The sequence below is a fragment of the Chionomys nivalis genome, chromosome 2, assembly GCF_950005125.1.
Source record: "Chionomys nivalis chromosome 2, mChiNiv1.1, whole genome shotgun sequence".
NCBI lineage: Eukaryota > Metazoa > Chordata > Mammalia > Rodentia > Cricetidae > Chionomys > Chionomys nivalis.
In genome coordinates, this window is record NC_080087.1 from 130,243,611 (window position 1) to 130,252,055 (window position 8,445).

An 8,445-nucleotide genomic window follows, 5' to 3' on the forward strand; every position below is an offset into this window, starting at 1 on the left:
AAACAGCAGAATTATTTGGAACGCTTCTTTAAAGTGAACAATTGTGAGGCTAGAGTGTGAGAATCTGACCCAGAGTGAGCTTTCCCTGAGCTGTTACTATGTTCTAGATCATCTCTTCCTTCTCCATTTCCAAATTTAGAAAAGCCTTGAATTTATCTGTATTGTCCATATTATACCAAAAGGAGATAAAATAAAAATAAACTACTAGGGCATAATCACATTCATGCATCCATGCAAAATTATACTGCATATTCATGTATTTTACCAAAACAGTCTGTAGTGGATAGAAACTGATAAACATTTACAAGAGGAACAGATGGTGTTCAGATGATTTGGAGTCAACAACAACTATTTACCTACTTAGGGTCCTGAGCATTTACATGTGTCTTCCATTGCTCCAATAGTAATCTACTGCTATCTGACAGACCATGGTCTACAAGTGATCTCAGTAACATATGATTTTTATAACATTAATTATCTTTGTGATAATTTTTACATTCTAAGTGTTACAGACAAGCCTATAGAACAAGACCCTTGCTGACTCTGAGGAGGATTCCTTCCCTTATCTTGTACTAATTTGCACCATTTTTATTCTTTATTAGGAGCTAGAACTCTTCTGTGTTTTGTGGTTATCAGTACCAGACAGCGCTAAAACCTGTCTCCATTTCTACTATTTTTCTGTGTCAGCTCACATTAAATTACCAAAGTGGTAGAAGTACAGAGGAGATCCACTTTACAAAAAGGCAGAAATGTATTTCTAAAACTGTTGTATTTCCATGTACAATTTGAGGGGTGCAGTAACCATGGTATTTCGACTTAAGTTTACGTATTAGTATTAAATTCACACTTATTTTTTTTTCAGATTTTAAATTTTAAGCTCAGGTGCAACTGATTTCAAAATATGTTTTGAGAATAACCACTCATTTTAATATTTTCTATCCAGACTCTTCTTTTTGAGAAAACATAACCAACCATTTCCAATTTGTGCTTCCCATTCCTTTTCTTTTCTCTTCTCTTTCTGCCATCTCCTTTGACTCCTAAAGACTGTTCCAGTACAATTCATCCCAGAGCCACACAAAGAATACAGTGGTGCTATTGTAGATGGATCTAAGAGAAGAAAGGAGGACATCCATGTTGGATAGAGGTTTGAACCCAGTCATTGAACCCAGTGAGAACAATGGGTGTGCTGAGCCAAAGAGAACAAATGATAGGAATGGGGCATCACAGCATGGAAGATGGATGTCAGGAGTCCAAGCAGTGGGGCAGTGTGGAGGATGGGTGACTCAAAGCTTTATAGCATATTGCATCCATGGCTTTATCTGTACAAAGTGTAAAGTTTGGTGGTGAATGTCTTGCTCCTACTTGGACAACTAGAGTTTTAGAGTCCAAGAAGTACTTGGAGCTTTAGAGTCCAAAGAGTAGGAAACACAGGGCCATGGATGGAGTACTGTTGAAGTCTGGGTGATGGCCTGGTGTTTGAAATTAGAGCTTGAGAAGTATACTTTATGTGATGAGGCAACCAATTGACACCACCATTCAGTGGTGAATGTCAATGCTGATTTCAAATCTTTTGGATTTGAAAATATAGATTGTCATAAAACTCAAATTTGTATTGTAAGATGAAAGACTGCTTCTCCATGGTCATGGTATAAATTTGTGTCATTTTGTATGTTAACAATTATTCCTGAAAAAGTATTAACTATTAGAACAGGTTATGCCTATAAAAAAATAAGCAAGGACAGAATGTTTCTGGTCCAGCCAACCTGGACTCTTGAATGTTTAAAAGAAACATGGACCAGAATTTTCTACTATTGTGGCATAGAGCAGTCTCATCAAGTATAAAAAGTCTGAGTCACGGGATCTCTTCCTGTTGATCTTGTGGTAAAGTGAAGCTCCATTGCCTCTTTGACATACAAGATTTGGCAGGAACTATTAGATTACTTTTAACCATCCTTGCATGAGCACCCTGGGTTGTTTATGAGTTTTAAACCTATACATTTCATGCATTTATGCACCTCAAATAAAAATTCAAATGCAAAACAGAGGTTCCAGGATTGAGTTTTAACTCATACCACATTATTAACATCCACTGGTATATTAAATTTCTAAAGAGAATCAAATTTATAATTAGAAACCTATGATTCACTAGAAACAAGTCTAGTTTTATTTAAAGTGGTGGTGGTGATGATGATGATGATTGTGTCAGTTAGTTATTTTGTCCTTAGCACAAACTAGGGTCATCTGAGAAGAGGGAATCTCAAGAAAAATGTCTCCATCAGTTTGGCCTGTAGGCAAGTCTGTGAGAGCATTTTCTTGAATAATGATGGATGTGGGACAATCCAGTCCACAGTGGGTGTTGCTACTCATGATCAGCTGGTCTTCCATGGTGTAGAAACCAGAAGGTAAGCAGTGAGGAACAATTCAGTGAGCAGTATTTATCCATGGTTCTGTTTGTTTTCCGCCTCAAGTTCTTGCCCCAACTTCCCTTCATGGAGGACAGTATGATGTAGGAGGAAATAAACCCTTCGCATCATGACTTGCTTTTTGTTTTCTTTAGGACTGCAATATAAAACAAATACAGGGTTGATGATAATAGTCATGGAGAGAGAGAGAGAGAGAGAGAGAGAGAGAGAGAGAGAGAGAGAGAGAGAGAGAATATCATGTAACAAACTATCCCTCCCTGTAATATATCTTTGGCTCATCAGAACTCATCCATGTCTAAGATTACAGAAATGAAGTGTAAGCCAGATCTTTCCCATAGCCCTTTGCACTCTTCTACACTCTTCTTGGTGATATCAGAGCTTCCAGCACAGCCTCTGCTTATTCCTCCTGAAGGTAAACAAATGAAATGGTATTCCGTATTATGATCTCTCAGCTACTCTGATTATGACGCTACTCTTGTACTTGGGAGTCAAGAACTGAACACAATGTTCAAAATTTTTTCACCTTCACAATTTGGTGTTAAACTTAGGATCTTAGTATTTCCATGCATAAAAGTACGTTTTCATTTTTTATTAAATATCAAAAGTCCTGAAGGAAAGATTACATAAAAGGTTATACATGAGGTATGCATGTACGTGTGCATATGTTCTAGAGTGTACATAGTGTCTTACCCTGTAGCTCAGGTTGACATGAAAATTCAACTTTTGCTGTATCCTCCTTAGTGATGGGATTACAGGTGTGTTTTACATAACTAGGCTCAGAAATTGATTCTTAAAAAATATTGTGCTGAAATATGTATTTTGACATCATAAACATGTGCAACATTTCATTGAAATCCAAGATTCTGGTTTATATTAAAGGAAGTCTTGATTTCAGAAGGTCTGTTTCCATGTGAGATAAGGATAGGTTCTTTCAAACTTGTTTTCATTTGAATTAAGAACAAGCAGCACATTTTGAGCATTTTAAAAGTAGAGTTTAGATACTGTACCCTAACATTTCAGATGTTTAGTAGCACAGTGACACACTTTCCTGACATTTCTCTGATACTCCATGAGATGGTGCTATGTCACTGGATAACGTAAGTATTTACCATTTCTCAGGGTCTGTCTATGGAGTAATCGTAGGTTGCAACAATTGTTTCAAAAGTTATTGGAGTAAATAGTGATAGTAATAATAGTGGCAATAATAAAAATTCTAATTTATAAAGAAAACAATTAGTGCTAGAATTCACTATTTAAATTAAAAGTTAAAATTTTTCATTAAATGCCCAATTATAATTATACTAAGATCATATGTTAGTCTACACTGAACTGCCACTCCATCTTAACATAAGCATTCAATTGTGACTGAGATAGGGTTTAGTTATTTAGTATATTTATGGGGGAAATCTTGTCCTTCTAACTATATGCAGTAGTTCTATTATTAGCTCATAAATGCTCCATGTCGTTGATATGTGCCTAAATAATCAAACCTTATCACCAGCTATGTCTCTTAGAGGCCATAGATCCAATCTGTACAGAAATATAGGGTTCAGTCATGAAAATGGGAATGATTTATTTCAAGAAGATAGTGATTTGATATTGAATTATATTTTTAACAGTGTCTGGAAAGGTTGGTGATGGGGAAGGCAGGTGTATTTGAGGAAACTAGGGGTTTTCACGTGTTTGCTGCCCTGTGCTGTGGATCAGAAAGTGACTGTCACTCAGAGACAAGAAGCAACTGCCAACGCTCTGTAGAGCTTGAGGGTGTCGTTTGCCTGGAGAAAGCGTGTCATTGTGACAGTAATGCTGAGTGACAAGTCAAGGTGTCAAAGTTATTCCTAATCCCAGCATACTCTACCAATATCTTATCTGCACAGGAGTTCAGAGGGTGAATGGTAAGGAAATCAGGAAAGTTGTTCGAAATATTTTCAGCCATTAGAATAAACAGTGCAATGCATAAGACAGCCAAACAGTAGTGAGTTTTGCAACAACATCGAATATACATGGTGTGGGATACTTGGAGATGTGCACTGTGTGCAGGCTCTTGGCAGCAGAATATTATTGTCTTTTTATAAGAAAGTCTTTATGAAATATTTATTTTCATCTATGTGAGAAATTCTTTTGGTTTGACTGTGTCTTTGCAATTTGAAATTCTAAAACAAGAAATTAAAAGCAAAATAAGTAAATTTACTTATTTGTTTGTTATTTATTTTTATTTATATTGGAGGTGAAATCTAAGGCTTTGTGCATGCTAAGCAGTTCTGTGTGATGGAAACACATTCCTAACCCAGTATATCTCTTGACTAAATCCTAGTTTTTTTAAGTATGTAGTCAAATGGGGACAGAAAGACAAAGGGTCTTTATTCACAGTCCAGATCTGGCTCTTGATGTTTTCTCTAAGTGAGAATGTTTTCAAATAATTTAAATGCACATTTATACCAACATTGTATGCTGAAAGTTTTAAATTTTTCAACTTATGGCAGAACAAAGGGAAACCAGATGAAAGAGGTTCAGTCCATATGTGCACCTACTACGGACTCCGTCAAGATGAATTTGGTCCTTCGAACCCACATGGTGGGAAGAAAGAACCAACTGACTTTTGAAATTTGTCCTCTGGCCTCCACACACATGCTGGGGCATGTACCTTACCTCTGCCCCACCATGAATAATTGTAAAATACATTTAAATAAAGAGAGGACAGAGGAGAGGAAACACGGAGGGGGAAGGGAGGGAGGAATGGGGGAGGAAGGGTGGAGTAGCTAAAGCCCCAAAATATTTATTTAATATCTATATGAGAATGAGAAATAGAAAAGGCCTTGGTTAAAGTGTTCAAGCATTAATCTTGACTTTTTGGCAGTTCCAGAAATAATATCCATTACTTTGCACTTGTCAGGCAAGGCCTTTATCACCAATTCCTAGAAACTCAAGGCATCATACAAGAACACAGATTGAACATACGGAAAGCAAAACACAAAGTAGAGTGTGAATGCTTTATCACATGACTCATGACCACACCAGTATTAGGGGCGTCACCCCTAGGCTCTGGAACCTGAGGCTGGGAGTCTTTGGTACATCTATGCTGTTGTTACACGGATTGTGGTGGTGCATGCGCTGTGATCTTCATCTGAAATGTCCCAAGGGCTTCTGCTGTGCATGCTCGTTCCTCAGTTGGAGGAAACGCGCCTGGAAGGGTCAGAAAATTTAGAATGTGAGGCTGACTGGAGGAAGTGGATCACAGGAGAGGGCCTCACAAAGTGTTACAAGACTTTCCTCACGCTCTCACCTTCTGGGGCTGTGTCATGTGAGGAGTCTCTGCTACATTCTCCAGCTGCCATGACTCTTGCCTTGCCTTGCCTGTTTGCTGGCTGTGCCTCCAAAACTGTGAACCTAACTAAACCTTACCTGGTTTATTTATTTATTTTTTCTGCCAGGTATTTTCCAGCCATAAGAATACAGTACGTGTAATGGCTGCTGGGTGGCGCCATTGTACCACCCAAGTCTGATCGTCATTGTAACCATAGAGAACTGCATTAGCAGAGCAAACCCGGAAGCGCGGACTTTAACCACAATTTGGAATCGGTACCGTAATGAAATGGCAGCAGAGAGATGTGGTGTTCTGTACTGTAAAAGCAGCAAATTAGAGGAATTTTCTAAAGAGAAAATGGCCAAGGAGGACTCTGGTTGTGTGTGAAGGCAAGTGGTAAGATTATCACCGAACTAGAGGAGGGGTGTTCATCAGCAATGACTCACTTCCCATTTTACGAGCTGGTTTTACCCTCCTTTTTATTTATGCCTATACAATCATATATATATATGACTTTCATTGAGATGGCTTTCACAGTGCTTTGACTTGGCAGGTACCATCATCTCTATGGCTACTAATTGTTCATAGAATATAAAAGCATAGAAATCCTCTATTTTTGCTATGTCTGATTTAGTCACTAGTTACTTGCTCTATTCTGCCTTGTGCTTTGTTATTTCTTTCCGTTTGTCTCTTCCCCTCTCTCTTCACACACAACCTGAGAAAAAATATCTGTTACTAACTAAATAGTTCCCATACAGTTATAAAAGTAGAAAAATACAAATTCTATCTACATGACTTTCAATTTATTACTGAACAAATGAAGTTAGATAACCAAAGGGTTAACATGGGTTCTATTTGGAAACTTTCTATTTTCAGAAGCTAGTACTGGAAGAAAGACAATGTTAACATAAATGATAAAAACTTTGGACAATTGTAAAAATGTTTTTTTACATATTTAATATGACAATTTGAGAAACTTTCTCTTAATTTTGCTGGAATTCTTTGTCTTTAAAAGTAATCACAGCTCTTTGAAATTTCTGAAGTCCTATCATGCATCCATAATAGCGTTTTGAGAAGACACAAATCTAAAATAAAACATTGCACGTGTTACCAAAGCCTATGTTTATCAAAGTCTTTCCCACAGCTTTGGCTCTATCCATATGCTAATTGTTCTCATAAACAGCTATTATTCATGGAATCCAAGAGAGATGTGCTTCCCTTATATGCTTTGTAGAGGGTAATAAGCTGTAAAGCCATCCATTTAAGCACATTACTGTCATCCATTTAAAAATAAAGCATTCATTAGCTCTGTTGGAGCCAGACATTGTCAGTACCATATACTTAGTAAATATATTTAAGCATTAATTGTATTGGGGATTTTTGTGCTTGCTGTTTTTTTTTTTCTTTTTCTCATTTCTTCACTGATAACTTAAAGCAAGTATTGTAGAACATAAGCCAGACATTTTAGAAAGCTGAGACTTGTGCTGAGATTATAGAGTTGTAAGCTCTTTATAGGTCTGTGTGACAGAATGGATGATCATTGATTGATCATTATAGGCAAAAGCCTGCTGTCACATTGCAGTACACAGGCCCAGGCTTTCTATGTCAATACATTTCCCTTCTGTTCAGAAAACAGCATTGGAACAACCTCTTATCTGAAGCAAATGTTAGAATGGCACGCTGCTTCATCACTAAAACTGTAGATAATAATAACATCTGCCGTTTGTTTCTCACTGAGTAGATTTGCTAGTAAAGATGAGCTATGTATGTATATATACACACATAGTCTACTTTGGGCATCATTTCTTCTGTTTGTAGACAGAATGAAAATACGAAAGTTTCTAAGATTATCTATTTTAGGTAGGGTGACTTAAAATGTCACACTGTCATCATCTTTGAAGGATGAATATATAAATGCATAATCGGAAGGTTGTTATATTTTGAAATAAATTTCCCTTATAGAGATAAAATAATACTAGGTTAATAGCAGATATAAATATCAGTCTTAATTTACTCTTCAACAGATTTTGCATGTCTTGCTATAGCCTCTTACTGGTAGAGTTTTTCCTATTCCATTATTGTAGATTTGAGTCATGTGACTTTGTTTAGGTGTGTGATATGGTGTAGCTATGATTCAAATGGAACACTGAAGAGTGTCTGTGTGGCATGTTTGTTTATCATTGCCAAGAAAGCATCACTCTACATGGATCAGTAATCTCAGAAGACTGAGATAGCCCAGATCAGCAGAGCCCTGGAAGAGCTTAAGTTGGGTGGAAAAGAAAGAATGTTTATATACTCCTCCCTGAGGACAGTATGATATACACTATTGTGAGAAGAGTTGATAGTACACGGATCTGCAAATATTGTGTTGGTATATACTGGTTTGAGTTAATACACATTGAAATAAATCTTTTTTTATTCTTTGTTACTCATAATAAGTGCGAGGCAAAAATTTGGAGTAATTTGAATTATCAGTGATCTTGTTTTATAAATTCTTATTTATCCACTCATCCATTACATCTTGACTACAGGTTTTTCTTCCTCCTGTTTTCCCAGTTCCTCCCACCATCTATGCCTCCTCTTCTTTTTTCTACAAGACAGGGCAAGCCTCCCAGAGATATCACCCAAGCAAGGCCTATCAAGTTGCAATAAGATAAGGCACCTCTTCTCATATTAAGGCTTGTGAGGCAACCCAGTAGGGGAGGAAGGATTTCAAGA